The sequence below is a fragment of the Sorex araneus genome, chromosome 11 (assembly GCF_027595985.1).
Source record: "Sorex araneus isolate mSorAra2 chromosome 11, mSorAra2.pri, whole genome shotgun sequence".
Lineage (NCBI taxonomy): Eukaryota > Metazoa > Chordata > Mammalia > Eulipotyphla > Soricidae > Sorex > Sorex araneus.
Genome location: NC_073312.1, coordinates 12,548,062 through 12,566,454, shown reverse-complemented (window position 1 = coordinate 12,566,454; position 18,393 = coordinate 12,548,062). Strand labels below are relative to the sequence as shown.

Here is an 18,393-nt window from a genome sequence, read left to right as displayed (position 1 = left end):
GGAGGTCGAGCCCGGCAGCGCTGCCACTTGGGGTGCTCTGCGACACAACTAAGGACAGGACCCTCATTCCCCTCAGAAGGCACCAGGACCAAGTGTGCAAGCACCAAGACCAAGCGTGCAAGCACCAGGACCAAGTATGCAAGCACCAGGACCAACTGTGTAAGCACTAAGACCAACTGTGTAAGCACCAGGGCCAAGTGTGAAAGCACCAGGACCAAGTGTGCAAGTACAGCCACCAAGTGTGCAAGCACCAAACTAAGTGTGCAAGTACAGCCACCAAGTGTGCAAGGACCGGCACCAAGCACACAGGCACCCCAACCAGATGCACAGGCCCCTCATCAGCAAAGCAATGGCCATGAGAACAAAGGGAGGGGCGGGGGGTAAAAGGTGAAAACACAAAAATTCAATGTCCAAGGGCACTGAAGCACACACAGAGAGGGCTTCCCGGCATTCCTCTGTCCCGACCCAGCGAGGATAGGCGTGTGGATTTGGAGAGCTCCCACCACCGGGCCCACACCGGCTACTCAGCTCTTCCAGATGGGACCTCTGCCAAGTACCTGTCACTGTGCTAAGTGGTTCGGAAGTTGGGCCAACCCCAAACGCTGCACTGAAATACCCCCCAGCGTCGTAAATGCTCTCCCTGCCATCGGCTCCGTGTCCTCTTCCGACACCCTCGCTCACACCGCCTGGCCGGCTGTAGGGGTTTCTCCTCCCCACGCCCGCCCCAACCCTAGTCACTCCTGATGCCCTGACGCAGCCCAGGGGTGGCTCTGCCCTGCAGCCTTCCTTGGGATTGAACATTAATCGTCTATTTCCTCTCCTCTGAGTCCTGGGAGCAAATGCCTGGCCCGGCACCTGGCGTGTCCTTTCCGCATGTCCCGTGTTTGTCTTGCTTTTGTTCCATAAAGCATCCCTCCTGGCCCCACACAGCTGAGAGCTCGATGGTCGTCCCTCTGCCTCTCTGGGCTCTGTCTGATGGCAAATATCAAACAGCCCACGTGGACTTCAGCAGACTTCTCAGTTTGGTCTTTAGATCATGGAAAAAAACGGCTATTGGCTCAAACCACTTCTGGGACCTTTCCCACAGACAGCACAGAGTCCTAAAATTCTGGTACCCCAGGAAAGAAGTCCATTGGGACTGCAGTGATAGCACAGCGGGTAGGGCATTTGCTTCAGCATGCAGCCGACCAGGGTTCAATTCCCAGCATCCCATTGGGTCCCCTGAGCATCACCAGGAGTAATTCCTGAGTTCAGAGCCAGGAGTAACCCTTGTACATGGCCTGGCATGACCAAAGAAAGAAAGAAAGAAAGAAAGAAAGAAAGAAAGAAAGAAAGAAAGAAAGAAAGAAAGAAAGAAAGAAAAGAGAAGGAGAAGAAAGAAAGAAAAAAAGAAAGAAAGAAAGAAAGAAAGAAAGAAAGAAAGAAAGAAAGAAAGAGAAGAAAGAAAGAAAAAAAGAAAGAAAAAAGAAAGAGAAGAAAGAAAGAAAGAGAAGAAAGAGAAGAAAGAAAGAAAAAAAGAAAGAAAAAAGAAAGAAAGAAAGAAAGGGAAGAAAGAAAGAAAAGAAAGAAAGAAAGGGAAGAAAGAAAAGAAAGAAAGAAAGGGAAGAAAGAAAGAAAGAAAGAAAGAAAGAAAGAAAGAAAGAAAGAAAGAAAGAAAGAAAGAAAGAAAGCCCATTAACCCCGATATTACTGTCACAGGGACTATGCCTTGACCCCATTAGGTTCCAAGCACAGAGATCAACAACAAATGGCCATAATCACAGATAACGCCCACCAGTGTCTGACAGGGGTGCTACTTTATTATTCCCGCATGGCCGAGCTGGGAGCCACTGCTAAGAGTGAAAAGCCTTATCTGAGTCACAAGTCTCGGAGTAGCACACCCAGTGTCCCCAGGAGAGTCTTATCTGGAGAGGAGGAGGAAACGGGGACAGAGCCAAGATCCTGCTACACGCCTGGGAAGATGTGAGTGCCCCGGCGATCTGATCATGCCAAGGGCAACACCTGCTAGGAAGCACACAGATGGGAAATAACATTTCGAATATGAAGAACATGCGCCTTCCGGGCCCCGGCCATTTATGGGAAGGGAACAGGGGCAGAGCGAGGCGGGTCCGGCCAGGAAAGGCGGCCCCCCGCCTCCACCCTGCTTTAGGACCCAGGCTGAAAACCAGTTGGGGACTGGTCTGCGAGCGTGGTTGTGGGGCTCCGGCACATCCCCCACTGAGCTCCAGGCCGGACCGTGGCTAGGCCCCTGACCTGCCTTCCAGCTGTGCCATCCGGCTAGGAGGGTGGGGTTCAGGCCCCCGAGCCCAGAGACAGCCCTGCCCCTGGCGAGGCGCTGCTCCCTTACCTGGGATATTTGTACACGTCTTGCCCATGAGTTTCCGCCCAAATGTAAATACCATCCCAGAGGCCTTTGTCGCCGTGCCTCCAGATTCAAATCTCTCCACCCCCCACCGCCCCCCACTTCCCTTCTGTGAGTCCTGTACCGGGGACACAAGAAACTCATTGAAATAAATCGCGTGGAGTGCTTAATTTGCAGTTTACCTCAAAGTCCGTTGCCTGCTGTGGCAAGTGGTAGTTACTTGGAGCTACCCACTGTTACCCTGTCATTAGTTGTCCAAAACGAGCCTTCTCTTTAATTGGCTTCCCCCGGCCTCATTTTCCGACACCGTGCCGGCTAGGGAGCAGGGACTGTGACTGGGCACCACGCACGGGGCGGTGGTGGCACAAACACTCCCAGCAGGCAGGCCTAGGGGGCAGCTCTGGCCTCGTGTGCCTGCCACTTGTGGACCCCACTTGTAAGAGGCTCTGCCACTTCCCTGCCCTCTGCTGCAGCTGTGCACCAGGGCTTCGCTCTCCCCCCGCCCCCCGCCCCCCCCCCCCAAACAAAGCCGCTGTCAGCACCCGTCATCAGCTGGGCTCCTGATTATACAAACAGCCCCAGCTCCAGCCCGGTTCATCTGATTCCCCCAACACCATCAGGGCGGGATGACGATCATTCAAGGGACAATTTCGCCCATGCAAATTACGGAGTGTGTATCCCCAGTGAGTCCCTCCTGACTTCCGTCTACGGTGGCTTGTCCATCCGAGAGGGGGATCGAGACTCAGTCCGGGGTCTCCTACTCACGCTGGAGCAGTGCATCCCTGGTCACACCTTCAGCTGGGGTGGACTCGGTGACCTCTGCCGGACTCAGCCATCGTGCCCTGGAAGCCAGAGCCCGCTCTCTCCCCAGCAGTGGCCAGGAGGGACCCTTTCTGCATGTCCCTCCCCAGACTCCACAGAGATGGCAAGCTCGAGGCCAGGCCCGGAGGTGGGAGGTTAGAAGACATGAGGTCATCATCTCCCTGAGGGACGCCCATGTCAGCTGAGTGCCAGCCCCGCGCTAACCCCGGAAGACCAGGAATTCCTTAAGTCCCGCAAAAAGCTCTGAAATTGGAGCTGGCCTGTGAAGGTCACCCGGGGATCTCGAATTATCCCTGCAGCAGCAAATCCATTTAGCCGTGGCTCCAGCCCCACCGGCGCGCTGTGGCTTCTGTCTGACCCTGCTGGCGGGGCACATCTTTGGGGACCGCTGTAGGGTCTGTGCGTGCCGGACCTGAGATCAGGAGGCCTGGGCCAGGGGTCAAGACAGAGGGTCAGTTGGTCAGTCAGAACCCAGGAGCCGGGCTCAGGCCGGCTTGAGCCCAGCTGGGCCACCTCAGGTGCAGTCTGCCTTTTGTCTGCAACCCGCCCTGGCAAGGTGAAACCCCACCGAGATGCTCACCCCAATGTCCTGGGCAAGGGGCGCCCCCAAGCCTGGTGCCCCATCTGCTAGGGCGGCTCCCGCTCACCCTCCAGGGCACCCTGGGGGTTGCTGACTAGTTAAAAAGCGGGATTTGAGACAGACGGCAGGGCAGGGCTTCCCTGGGGCTGAGGGACGGGGCGGCCCGCAGAGGGCCCCCCAATGCAGCCCCACCCCTCCATCCTATCCACCTCGATGATCCTCGTTCCGCCAATGAGAAAAGCGGCAACGGGGTGTGAGGGGCTTGTTCCCACCCCCCGGTGTGGAGCCGGGGTGGCCTGTGCCAGCAGCTGCGGGGTCAGCGGCCCCCTTGCCCCCATATTCTGACAGGGGCACTGGGGGAGGGTTGGCTCTGAGGAAACATTGCAGTGCAGAGAGCCCAGAGCATGTGTCTGTTGTGTGTGTCTGTTGTGTGTGTGTGTGTGTGTGTGTGTGTGTGTGTTGGGGGGGGAATGGAGCAGGCAGTTTTCTGGCCCGACTGGACAGAGAGCATCGGGAAAGCCCAACTATCCCACCCCCTTTCCATTCCCGAAGCCGCGGCCGTGGGACAAGCGGAGCTCCAGTGTGTTGTGCACAGTTTGTGGCACCTGCGTCTCCGGCCAGAACAGGGCCAGAGCCGGGGCAGCTGGAGGGGAGCGAGAGGAATGACGCAGAACCTGAGGGGGTGACGGGAGGTGGGGGGACAGCGAGGGAGCAGGAGGCCCCGTGCCTGGTGGTTTCAGGGACAGGGACTCTCCCGGGGACACAGAGGGAGCCTCATTCCTGGCGAGGCCGCCTGCGAACCCCAAGTCTCCTAAGAAGGTACCCAGGGTATGTGTGTATGTGTGTGTGTGTGAGTCTGTGTGTATGACTGTGTATGAGTATGTGTGTGAGTGTGTGTGTGCGGTATGTGTGAAAGTGTGTGAGTATGTGTGTATGACTGTGTATGAGTGTGTATGAGTGTGTATGTGTGTGAGTGTGTGGGGGGGTATGTGTGAGAGTGTGTGTGTCGGTGTGTGTGAATCTGTGTGTGTGAGACTGTGTGTGTATATGTGTGTGTGTCTGTGTGTGTGAGTCTGTGTGTGTGAGTATGTGTGTGAGTGTGTGTCTGTGTGTGTGAGTCTGTGTATGAGTGTGTGTGAGTGTGTGAGTATGTGTGTGTGCATGAATATGTATGTGTGTGAGCATGTAAGAGTGTGTGAGTATGTGTGTGTGTGAGCATTGTGTGAGTGTCTCTCTGTGTGTGTGAGTGTGTGTGTGAGTATTGTGTGAGTGTGTGTGTGTGTGTGCGCACATGCGTGTGCTCAGGGCCGGAAGCTGAGAACTGGACCTGAGCTGGGGGAGGGTGTGGGGAGAGACAGGTGGGCGGGGCTCGGAGAGCTCCCGGAGGGTCTCGTTAGCGACTGTGGCTGCATGAGGCCCCAGCCCTGCTCCCCAGCACTGCCTGGCCCCCACGTGTGGCCCCAGCACCCCGCATTCTTCCTGACCCCACTGGGCGAGAGCTCAGTCACTCATTAGCATCATTGTGGTCACGGGCATAATTATGGCTCGTGGTTCTGGAGATCACAGCCAGGGCCTGACACGGCGAGGCAAGTTCTCTACGTGGCCCCATCCCGCCCCCACCCCCACCCCGCCCCCACCCCCAAGGTCCCTAACTTTGGGGCCTCACTCTTCTTTCATACCCGGGGGATTAGCCGGGTATGATCGTTCTTCTAGACAAGGCGGGTTCTGGAAACTCCCATGGGGTCCGAAAGTATCTCATTCACATCTTCCTTGTGTGTGTGTGTGTGTGTGTGTGTGTGTGTGTGTGTGTGTGTGTGTGTGTGTGAATGGGCTCTCTTCCAAGAGAGGAGAAGAGATAAAACCAGACTGCGCTGTGGTTCAGGGTGGGGACGGGCTGGTGGAAAACAAACACCCCTACTTGGCGGGCGGGCCTGCTGGTGAGTAAGGGTGCGGGTGCGGGCGGCCCTGCGATCCTATCTCTCCCTGGTGCGCGCCTGTGGCTGGCTCCCCGCTTGCTCTGTGAGTCTGGAGACGCCTCGACACACACAGACTCCTCAGACCTGCTGCTTAAAGTCCCCGGAGACGGAGAATGGGCCAGCGGTTCCCTGCGACCAGCCGGGCAGCCAGGGCTGGCGACTGCTACTGGGTCTGGGGCTTCTTGTGTTTTGGTGGGGGGCACTCCCAGCAGTGCTCGGGGGCTGCTCCCGGCCGTGCTTCGGGGGGACCACGTGGTACTGGGGGTCGAACCCCAACCTCCTGCGTGTGTTCAGCTCGCTGAGCTTCCTCTCGGGGCCTGGGCCTGGGGTTTCCTCTCGGAGGTGGGTTGGGGGGTACGTCTCAAACTTAGCTTGTGGTCAGGGTCATACAGCTCAGAGCAGAATCCACTGACTGTCCACTCGAAGTCGGTAAATTTGATCTGATTTTGTTACTTTGTTTCCGGGACCACATCCGGCAGTGAAGGGGGCGACTCCTGGCTCGAAGCTTGGGGCTTGCTCCCCGCGGCACTCGGGGGACCCGGTCCAGGTCTCCCCGCGGGAGGCTGGCGCCTGGCCCGGCGAGCATCTCCCTGTAAGCGTTTGGGTGTGCGAATGGGCCGTCCGCAAGCCGCTCAGACAAACCCCGCTGTACCCACCGTGGGTGACGCCGGACATCAGGTGATTCTGGTGGGGGGTGACAGTGCGTATTCCTGGGGTGCGACGGGGCAGAGGGGTGGGCCGAGCTGCTCAGAGTGAGAGACGACAGCAGAGCTGGCGAGGCCGCCAAGTCTCGGTGGGCATCCGGCTGAAGGCCCCGAGCGCCAGCAGCGCTGACTCACCGTCCCCCACACAGCGGCCTGGGTCTCTGCCAGAGCCGTGCTGGTCGCCCCCCCCCACCCCCCCGCCGTGGACGAGGAGTTGTTTGTCCTCCCAGGTGTCAAAGTCGGGCTTCCCCCACCGTATGGAAGCGGAAATGGGGCTGAGGGACGGAAGGGACTTGTTTCCAGAGTGGAGTGGGTAGGGCCGGGGTTCACGCCAGGCCACCGTGAGCAGAGCCGGAGTTAGGGGTGGCTCACCCCAGCAGGGGTCCCCCCAACAGCCCTTGTCTCAGCTTGCCCCCTCGGGCCCCTGTAGCTTGCGTGCCCTTTTCCTCTAACACTCCAGGGAGTGCTCTCTCCAGAGGCGCGCTCCGGCCCAGCCACGCAGGCCAGGGTCCTCTCTGACAGAGAGCTACACCTGCAAGGACCCATCCCAGGTGCCCTGCAGGCAGACACCAGGGGGGGGGGACGCAGAGCCCGGACAAGTGAGCTACTGCGTCCAGAGGGTGGTCAGCTTCCTCCAGGAAGAATGTGGGGCACACCCAGCTTCTGGCCTTGAACCCTTTCAAACAATTGTTCTCCCGTGGTACACATGCTCTTCCACATCATCATCATCATTATCATCATCATCATCATCATCATCACCACCATCATCATCAGTCACCTCCTTCTACTCCTGAGAGATGAACTGGAGTGAGCACCCCGCAGGGAGAAGTCCTAGCATAAGACATTTGGGGCGAGTGGCCACAGGAAGCTGCTCTTATGATCCTGGAGAAGCAGTAACCCCCCAGTTCTGCAGTCTCGCTCTGCTGGAGGTAAACCGGGAAGACAGGACCCAGTGGAAGAGGCTGGGCCTGCCCTGGCCCCTCGACTAGCTGACCCCAGCTTAGTCTACTTGCTGGGGCCCTGAAACCCACCCGGTCACTAAGCTCCATGCCAGTGAACACGGGGCCCCTAATTTTCCCCAGCCAAGAGTCAAACAGCAGGAGGGCAACAAGGCCGAGAAATCACTGGGCCCTGCTAATCGCCAGGCACCGTCTTAAATGCTTTACATGCGTTTAACTGATGAAATTCTCTCAAGTGTCCAACAAAGGCGCTGGGGTCAATATCCTTATTTTTGGGTGGTTGAGTGACTTGCCCAAGGTCACACACGTTTTGAACAGGGTTGGCTGGGACCTGAAGCAGAGTTCCACTCTTTAAACACCACCTGCTTTTCGGGCTACCCTCTAAAATCCTAAAGGCTTAGGGGATGGTCTGACCACGACACCCGGCCAGTGAGTGACAATCAACCCCCCAGGGAAGATGAGGGACAGGTAGGTGTACACAGCAGCACACACATCCCGAGCTTAAGCACCAACTTAGTTTTAACCGAAAGGAACACTTGACGGCACTTTCAACTCTATTATAAATTCAGTTTTTCTCAGCACCTACTCTTTAGTCCTACTTTCACCGCAAGGGATCCCGGGCCATTCCCTTAGGCTCCAGGCTGTGCATTCACACTGCAACTTAAATAAAGAGACTCTACAACTAGCTTCAATTAACACCCACCTACTGGACACCTACTGCTGGCAGTGACCATGCCCGAAGTCTTTACAGGTGTTCCGTCATTTTCAACATTTTCAGTCTCATTAAATCAGGTGTTACTGATTTACCGCTGGTTCACAATACTGCAACATCCCAGGAGTGCAGTTCATCATCTCTGGAGGTGTGTGTTTCACTGCACCGACCACCAAAGCTTTAATGTATCTCGAGACCATAAGGACCCCCTCTGCTGCCTGCCCCTCCCCCGCCACCTCCCCACTCTGGAACTCTCCCTTGTTGTTGGGGCGTGAGCATTTCTGCTCACACACCTCATTTAGGTGAATTCTGTCAATAGGGCGTGCACTTCCTTCTTCCTTCCTTCCTTCCTTCCTTCCTTCCTTCCTTCCTTCCTTCCTTCCTTCCTTCCTTCCTTCCTTCCTTCCTTCCTTCTTCCTCCTTCCCTCCTTCCCTCCCTCACTCCCTCCCTCCTTCCCTTCCTTCTCTTTCTCTCTCTCTTTCTCTTTCTTTCTCTCTTTTTTCTCTCTCTCTTTCCCTTTCCCTCTTTCTTTCTCTCTCTCTTTCCTTTTCCCTCTCTCTTTCTCCCTTCCTTCCTTCCTTCCTTCTTCCTTCCTTTCTTCCTTTCTTTCTTTCACACTCCTGGCTGTGCTCAGGACTTACTGCTGGCTCTGCACTCAGGGATCACTCCTGGCAGTGCTTGGGGGTGCATATGTGATGCCAGGGATTGAACCCGGGTTGGCCATGGCAAGGTAAGCTCCCCGCCCACTGTACTATCTCTCTGGCCCCTTCACTGCATCTCTCAGGCTGTACCGATCCCTCCTTTACCTGCTGACATCTGCTCTTCCCATTATAGCTCCATCTGCGTTCTGGTGAAATCTGTGGCCAATGTCTACACAGTGGGCTGGGCTCACCCGTCCAAGGACCCCGCACTAGAATCCCCTCCGTTTCTCCCTCCACTCCACAGAACCCACCAAACACTAGAGTCACCTCCCTTTCCCTTACCATTCCATGCAGCCCACATGTGCCAGAGTCACCTCCTTTAACACCCACTCTCCCATGGACCCCACGGGGCACCAGGATTGCCTCCTTCTCGCTCACTTGCCTAACCTTAAGGATTAACCACCAATGGCATTATTCTTCTAAAACCAGTTTCTAATGATATATACTAGATAAAAATAAGAAACTCATTTAAAAGGCATGGCAAAAGCTTCTAATTTTATTTTAACTAAAAAAATGGTGATAAACCTACCTATATTATGGAATTTACTATTTCAAACAATTTTAGGTGCACAGTTTGGCAAGTACTAAATGTGTTCAGACTGTTGTACAACCGACTCAAGAACTTCTGTTAAAATTGTGTGCCTCTCAGCAAGTCCGCGAGGCTCTGGCAATCGACATCTACTTTGTTTCTGAGTTCAACTTAATACTGTCTGTAAGCGAATCATACAATGCATGTTTTTTTGCAATTGGTTAATTTTGGTAAATGTGATGCCCTTAACGTTGTAGCATGTACCAGGACTTCTTTCCTTTAAAAATAAAATTCCATTGTATCTAAAAAATATAATAATAAAATAAATAAAACCAGTTCCAGCGATACTTGCCAATACTTCTTTCTTCCCAACCATCCAAGTTCCCCAGTAACTTCTCGGCCACCCACCCCGCCCCACACTGGCGGGAAGGGTTGGGGTGTTCTTGACACCATGGACCCCGAGGATGCTGGTGAAGAGCTTGGCTCTCTGTGTCCTGGATGTGGCTGACCAGACCGGCGGTCCCAGGCCCAGCCGCTGCGAGCACAGGCTCTGGGTAAAGAGGTGCTGGCAGCCGGCCAGTCAGCTGCAGGGGCCGCCCCTCCCTCTCTCTGCTCCTGGTCTGCCACCCCCGGTGGTGCAGGAGCCCCTGCTCTCGGCTTGTGTCGTGAGTTGAGTCTGGCTTCACTGGCTTCTCCCCTAGACCCGAGGCCAGCACCTACTCGCACGGCCTCCTCCAGCTCCCGGGGCTTCTGTGCCGGCCTAACCGTCAGATGGGTGGGCTTCTGCCCAGGGGAGATGCGGCTCTTAGGCGCTTGTTTCCTAGCCGCACGCTGTCTCTCTCTGGGTCCTGCTGCCTATGGCTGAGGTGCCTCCCAGCTAAAGGCCGTGCGAGTAGCCGGGGCCATGGCTTGAGTGGTCGGTCCACACTCTGTCTGTGTGAGGCCATACAGTGTATGCCACCCCCACCCTGGCAAGCACCTGCTGGGGGTGACCTCGCCCCCTCAACCCCAGTACCACCAGATGTCCCAATACCAGTTTAGAAAGGGGAAAAAAGTGAGGGGGACGAAATAGTACAGTGGGTAGTGCACTTGCCCTGCATGCTGCCACCCCAGGTTTAATCCCCAGCATCCCATATTGTCCTCAGTAATTCCTGAGGGCAGAGCCAGGAGGAACCCCTGAGCACCACCAGGCATGACCCCCGAACCAATCCAAAACAAACAAACAAAAAAAACCCAAAACTACAAAGAACAAGAACAAAACCAGGAAAGTTAAGGAAAAGGAAAGACAAGACAGGCGCGAAGGCAGGCAGACACGCCCCAGACTCAGCACGACGTTCCCGCACCCCGAGGCGTCAGCTCCGACAACTCGCCTCCCAGACACTCCCAGGGAAGAGCTTTCTCCCCAAAGCCCGCAAGCGTCCGATGCTTCTGGGAACGCTCTGAGACGCCCATGACTGTGGCACTAGGCCTCAGGGATCCTGGCGGCTGGAGCGAAGAGGTCACTGGACACCAGGTAGAAGGTCACTTGCCCTGCCCTCCCACCCTCCTTCCCTCCTGGCCCCAGAGCAAGAAGATCTGGGGACCAGGGTGGCAGCAGGTGGTGATGCAGGGTCCCATCCTGCCACAGACATCAAGTGATGACGAGACGCCCACCAGGCCAGAACGCAGGTTTACTTTGTACTTTCTGCTCAATTCCCCCACCAGCGGTTAACTCCGAATTCAGCAGCTGGGTGAGTTCTTTGTTCTGCCGAAAGAGCAACGCTGACCAGCTTCAGTTTAGGGAATAAACAGTCCCCGAAAGACTGAAATTATCGAGTCGGAACGATTCCACTTCCACAGTGAGCAAACCCAGCGGCTCCCACAGCTGAGAGGGGTCTTCTCAGGGTATCGGACGGGCACCCGGTTGGCCAGGGAAGGGCCTTATTCAGCGGGTGTGGATGTTCTAAACCAACCGCTCTCAAACTTGAGGTCCTGGCCCACTGCAACATGCAATCAGTTCAATGGAGCGTGACCGGCAGACGTGAAAGTAGAAGGGAATGCAGAGCAGCAGGGAGGAAAGGCACGCCTCGTGCCCGGGGGTGCGTTTCAGCCCGTCACGTGCACAAGTGCATGAGGCCTGCAGGCCGGAGGGTCGGCAGTGCCGGGGTAAGGCCCGACCACGGCTGCAGCTGCGTCCTGCCCGCAGACCTGCTTTGTACATCTTAAACGGAGCAAGTGGAATCATTCATTCGCCAACATTTAAACACCTGGAGACCTGACATGAAAGTCCCAGTTTCGAGTCCCTGGGGAAGGTTGGAAGGTTCTGGCCACCGAGCCCACGTGGCCCCACGAGACCCAGGCGGAGCAGCAGACTGGCCTCTCCCTTCCACCAACGGGCCCCGGCCTCCACTTTCTTATGCCACAGCGGTATGAGCCGCCTCCTGTCCTGATCATCCTCACGATCGTCCTGGGCCACAAGCCTCTCACAGACACCGGGTCACTGTCCTCAGTGAGCAATTCTAGCTGGTCACCCAGCTTTCGTTTCCCTTTATCCGCGGCACACACTCCTACTCATCCTACAAAACCTTAGCCCACAGACCCCTAAAACTTTAGGATGGGTCTATGCTCCTTTCTAGAAAAGACCTGCACTTGATTGGTCCCGACACCTTCGTGGCTCACCTCTCATTAGGCCCTGCATCAGCGTCTAAGTCAGTGTCACCCCCTCACCCGTCCCTACTCATCATTCATTTCCTTTCGTAAACTTGTTCAACCCGCTTGCCTGGTTGGCTGAGCACCATAGAGAACGCACTAGGCCCCTCCTGAGCATTGCTGGGGAGCACCAAGCAGTAAAAGGGGGGACTGTGGAGCCTTGGGGAGCCGGGAGCTCATGCAACTCTAACCAGAGCATCTCAAAGAGCTCCGTGAGCCTTCGTGAAGCAGCTCGCCCCGCCCTCTAAGCTGTTTCTGTGGCCACAGGGGTCTCACACGTGGTCCACTTGGTGGTCAAGGGCAGCTTTGTTCCGCACTCAGGAGAGTCCAAGTGAGGGGCTTCCCCGCTGGCCTTCCTGGTGCCACCTGGGCCTTGTGAGCAAGAGGAAGTTGATTGCGGGAATGAAGAGGGGGGCGCTCAGGGCAGAGCTCTCTCTCTCTCTCTCTCTGTCTCTCTGTCTCTGTCTTCATCTCTCTCTCTCTCTCTCTCTCTCTCTCTCTCTCTCTCTCTCTCTCTCTCTCTCACACACACACACACACACACACACACACACACACACACACACACGCTGGCCACCTGCGGGGGTACCTACAGGAGTCAGCGCCACTTGCCTGTGCCAGCATGTGCCTGCACCAGAGCAGCAACATCTCTGGGACTCTCAGGAATACGATGTCCCCAGTTCTCCCCCGACTCCCCCATCCCCCGTCCACTCAGAAACTCAGTGGGCAGTGTGCCAAATTCCCAATGTTAACAAGCACTTGGGGCGGGGGCGGGGGGGTTCGGCTGCAGGCTGACTTCTCAGAACCACTGGCCTCGTGATTTCCTGGAAGATATTAAGAAACGTAGCATCTTCCCAGTCAAGTCCCGACATTCCTCCAAGCTGGTGAGACACTGGAACTCATCCCCGTGGCTAGGGATGCAACTCTGTGGCAGAGCAGAGCCCTTGCATGTGCAGGACCCGGGCCAGATCTTTGGCATTGTCAAAAACAAAGGGAAATTGGGGGCCGGAGCGATAGCACAGTGGGTAGGGCATTCGCCTTGCACATGGCCGACCCGGGTTCAATCCCCGGCATCCCATATGGTCCCCCAAGCACCGCCAGGAGTAATTCCTGAGTGCAAAGCCAGGAGTAACCCCTGAGCATCGCTGGGTGCGACCCAAAAAGCAAAAAAAAAAAAACAAAAAACAAAAAACAAGGGAAATATGGGAATGGGGGGCTGAAAAGATGGCCTTAAGGCACAGAGCACATACTTTGCATGTGCTTGATACTACTCAGCAGCAAGGGGTATGTCCCCCAAACAAGAGCAAGCCGGGAGGGGGGAGAGCCCCAGAAACCCACCCCCAGAGTGCACGAAACCATACCCACGTAAATCACGGTCCTGTGAACACAACCAGGATGTTTCGGAGAAATAAGGGCCCGCGTGTTGGTAGACACTAGGGCTGCCCACGCAACTCTGTTCTTCTGCAGCTGCTCCTGCCAGCTGGATCCACCGCAAAACCCCTGGTGTGAGTCACCAACAGATCCGCACCAGGAAACTGGAAACGGAGCTGGTCTCTGCGGTGGGGCACCCAGATGGGACTCAGTCCCGGGAGGGGAGGGGGGCGGGATGGAACCCTGCAAAATTCCCATTCCCTGGGCCTTCTCAGAGGCCTCTGGCTCACTGGAGCACTGGGTGAGGCAGACGGGACGGGACCTTCTTCCTGCGCCCCAGGGCTGTGTGGACAGAGACAAAGAGGCTCCCCTGGTCAGAGCCCATCGGATGCCAGGATGTTCTCCGGAGGATGCGCCTTCCTTAGGACGCTTCTGCAGAAAGCAGGCTCAACTCGGGTGCGGGCGCTCTGACGGAGGGTCTCCAGGACGCAGGTGAGTTGTTTCTCCCTCGTCATCACCTGGCCAGGTCCGAGGCAGGGGTCCCCTCCCAGAGTCTGGGCGAGGTCCACAGTAGGGCTGGCCGCGTCTCCGCCCGCTCCCCATCCTGAGTCTGAGTCCCGAGTTCACGCCCACACTAAACCCGGCCCTGAGGAGTACACTAAAGTCAGCGGGTCCTTCTCTGAGACGTGTATCCTCAATCAGCGGCCTGCACTAGAACTGTGAACAGGAAGTCTTTTCTGCTTTGGGGAAACATATTCCGGGAGTGACAGAGGCCACGACAGACGGTTGGGGTGTGAAGGGTGCAGTGACCTCCTGGCCCTGGTCCCCAGAGCAGGCTGTGGGGTGAAGATGCGGGTGGGGCCGCCCTGCGGGGGAGACCCCTTGGTGCAGGAGCAGCAGGAGTGGCACCCGTGTGCTCTCATCTCTCTAGTGGGCATGGGCTGTGTTCTGCCACCCAAAGAAACAAACTCCAGGGGCCAGAGGGACAGTACCACCAGTAAGGCATTCGCCTTGTAGGCTGCCAGCCTGGGTTTCAGCCCTGAGCCCTGTGGCAGTGATCCCTGAGCACTGATGGGGCTGGCGCCAAAGCAAAACAAAGAAGCAGGAGCTACGTGCATTGGGCACCCACTTGAACCATTTGTGGGGTGGGTGTGGGGTGGGGTCAAGGCACCCTTTCTATTGGGAGTTTCCCTTTAGACAACGCTTCGAAAATGTCCTGGTCTTTAGGTTCCCTTGAAGGGATCAGGGCTCTCCAAGTTAAGGACAAGCTGAAGAACCCGGAAAAGTGGGGATCTGGGAGGGGCAAGGGTGAGGCACGAAGCCCTACCTGCAGCCGTGGGGCTGTGACCGGAGCCAACCTACAAGAGCAGTGGCGCACTTCGGGTGGAGAGCCACTGTCCCCAGGCCTGCCCCAGGACTGTGAACACCAGAGGCGGTGGCAGGAAGCAGTCGGCCCTGGGGAGTGGCGTCAGGGGTAGGTGTCCCCCCACTGAGCTTGGCACAGCTTCCTTTACAAGCCCGCCTCTTTGACCGCCAACACGAGACACAAGGACTCTGGCAGAAATGGCGCAGGAGAGTAAGCTGCCGTGCCCCTTCCCGGGGGCTGACCCAGTGCACGAGGCACGTGGGGAAGGGCCGGCTCTGGTGGCGCTTCAGGGGGAAGCTAGACCTGGGCTTGTCTCCTGGGCGAAGGCGGCAGAGGAGGCCATTTCCTTACCCAGCCGGGAGAAAGAAGGGTCTGGCTGAGGCGGGCGAGGGATGGGTCCCACCCACCCCACTGCGATGCCACAAGTGGGAGAAAGTCTAGGGGGGCGGGGTGGGGCAGTGGCAGCTGCTGGAGACTCCTGCAGAGTGGAGGAGAAAGGCAGAGCCTGTGGCCTCGGCATCCACTGGGGGGAGCCACCCAGGGCCACGGAGACTCAGCCCAGTGCTGCCACGGGGAGAGAGTTCCGAGCAGGCAGACCTAAAAGCAACACTAGAGAGAGATCGGGCACGGTCAGGGGGGTATGGCCGTAGACATGCCCACAAGTGTGTGTAAACAGAGAAAGGACCAGGAGGACAATAAGAGCTGGAATTGATCACGCTGGACAAGAACTGAGTGTTAAAAAGTAGGTAAAGGGATATAGACGATAACCTTTCAGCATCTGCATTGCAGAACACAATGTTCAAAAGGAGAGAGAGAGAGAGAGAGAGAGAGAGAGAGAGAGAGAGAGAGAGAGAGAGAGAGAGAGAGAGAGAGAGAGAGAGAGAGAGAAGAAAAGTACCTGCCATAGAGGAAGGCGGGGGGGGGGGGGGGGAGTGATGGGAGGGAACCTGGGGACACTGGTGCTGGGAAATGTGCACCGGAGGAGGGATGGGTACTGGAACACGTATGACTGAAACCTAATCATGAACAGCTTTGCAAGGGTCTATCTCACGGTGATTCAATAATAAAGTCTTAAAAAAGAAAAAGAAAAGAGATGAAAGCAATGTGAGCTCCAGAGTGGGGGGACGGGGTGGAGAGACAGGCAAGCATTTCAAGGACCCAGGGAGAGGCCCCAGGGTGAGCCGGCAGCCTTGTCCACTGGTCCTTGACACTCAGACTTTTGATCAGGGAAAGGATCTGAGGGCAGCAGGGGCTTAAGAGGATGGCTTGGGGCATTAAGACCCCACTGTTCTTGTGAGCTGCTGCAAACAAGACTTCTCTGTGTGTGTGTTGTGTGTGTGTTGTGTGTGTGTGTGAGTGTGAATGTGTGTGAGTGTGAATGTGGTGTGTGTGTGCGTGTGTGTTCCATGCACCTGAGCGTCAGGTAGAGATGAAGACCTCTGCAAGGAGCAAGGACTGGGGTGGGTTTTGCTGGGTCCCACTCATGCCCACAGAGCTGGTCCGTTGCTCAGGGCCAGAAAGCTTTCGGGGAAACAAAACAGAAAGTGACGCGTCCAGAGCGTCAGAGCCCTGTGACCTGCAGGGGTCTCCCTCTGCTAGACTCCCCTGCTCTCACCGGCTTCCCCAGCATTCCTCATTGAATGAGATGAGCGTTTGCATAACCCTCAGCTCCTCTCTGGGCTTAGTCTGGCTTTCTCAGACCGAAAAAAAAAAAAAAGCAGCACATACACGCTTCTGTATGCATTAAAAAAAAAAAAAAAAACTGAACCAGAGAATCCAGAAGCCGGACAAGGAGCGATCTTCACAGGAACGAAGCGAGTTTCAAGGAGTGGATGTGGACAGAGTATTTTCAGAAAGGCGGCGGCGGAGCGAGAAACCCGCAAAAATCTCTCCTGCCCGCCCCCCCCGCCCCCCCCCCCCCCGGCTCCCGGGGCCGGGCAAGGGTGAGACGCCCTTGAGCGCATCAGAGCACAGAACCATCCCATCAGAAGTGCCCGGATCAATAAGTGTCTGCGGCTGGAAGCGGGCAGGCGCCTGGCTCAGAGCACAGAAGATAAGGAGGGTCAAAGAGCGTGAGGGCAGCTCCGCGGAGCTGCGAATCCCGAATCCTGCTGGCGGCCTTTCCTGCCGTGTCAGCCCGGAGCCAGAGCCAGCCGGGAGCCCAGAGAGAAAGGGCTGTCACACACCTAAGTCCTATCTGCCGGGCGAGGACAGCAGGGAATTGCCTCCCATCCCCAAGGTCTCCTTGCTCTCAGGATGGACGACGCCCCCCCCTCGCCCCTCCCCCCCGCCACATCTACAAAGGTCCGAGCCAGCGGCCCACAGTTTCCGGTGCCAGTCCCCAAGGCAGGGCCAACCCAACTCAGCTGCTGGGGAATCTCTGCTGAGAAGGCCACTAGCATTTGTCCCTGGAGACACATGACAGTCTCTTGAAAGTCCGTAAATGCCAGCACATGGCAGGGGGCACCCTCACGAACAAGCTCGGCTACTCTTCTGCTGTGTGACCTTGAGCCAGTCACTCGCCCTTTCTGAACCTGGTGTCCACTCCAGGATGAATACCCACCTAGGCTACGTCCTCCCCTGCGTTCTTCTCTCTTTAGAAAAAAAAAATTCCTTTCTTTCCAGGGAAGCTCTAGGGGCCTGGCCCAACTCCCAAATAAAGAAAACAAAACAAAACATAAACAAAACACCCTCGGCCTTCCTCTGCTGCCGGCTGCGGCGGGTGCACTCGGAGGGCAGGGCGGGCGGCAGAGCGTGGACGGACACAGCCCTCAGAAAAGGAACAGCCTCTAATCAGGGCTAAGGGTGAAGATAACGCTAGAATGTGACCTCTCGGTGGCCTGTGCAAAGTGTCCCAGCAGGGAAGTGGCCCCTGGCTAGCTGAGCACACGCGCAGGCAGGCAGCGCCACGGGAGGGGTGCGAGGACTTAGAAAGAGCCTCGGCCGGGCCTCAGCTGACCACCCGGCCACCAAGGCCGGGGCCAGACAAGCGACAAGTGGCCTTTGGAAGCCTCTGTCCCATCACTTACAAATGACTCCTATGGGGGCAAAGCCACTCAAATCCATTCGCAACAGTGCTCAGGGCCATGACTCAGGGAGGCTGGGAGGGACACCAGAAATGACCTCTGCTCAAGGTCAGCATCTGTCATTGTTCCAGGGAGCCTTCCAGGAAGCAGAGAGAGAGAGAGAGAGAGAGAGAGAGAGAGAGAGAGAGAGGACCTAGGTGTGCCTCCCTTGGCAGGTCCCTCCACTCATCACCATTTGCCCAGTGGGTGACTTTTCAGAATGGGCTGTGCAGATGAAGGCCGGCCTCTGTCCCCAGGTCTCCGATAGGACAGCTGTGAGCCTCAGGCTTGTGTCTCCACCCCCCTCCGCCCCCCCCGCACGTGATAAAGCTGGGTGGCGTCCAGCCATCGGATCAATGTGAGCTCAGCACGGTCCCCTCCAACACCCACTCCCCACGGGGCATCCCGAGAAAGCAGCTCTCGGGAGCCCTGAAGGGGTGCTGGTCCCGACAGCCCCCCAGAGAGTGAGCTTCCGCGCAGAAACGCATGTCCCCCAAGAAGGGGAGGCGGCAGATGAAGCCCAAATCTCTCCCTTGAGCAAGGCACAAGGGCGGTCG

The 18,393-nt window shown here is 56.8% G+C and overlaps 1 protein-coding gene across 3 annotated transcripts in view; it reads right to left on the bottom strand.

The window, feature by feature from the left end:
* The window catches only part of ABLIM1 (actin binding LIM protein 1), a 302,737-nt gene that overhangs the window by 142,324 nt on the left and 142,020 nt on the right, over positions 1–18,393 (bottom strand). The gene's annotated exons all lie outside the window — the stretch shown is intronic.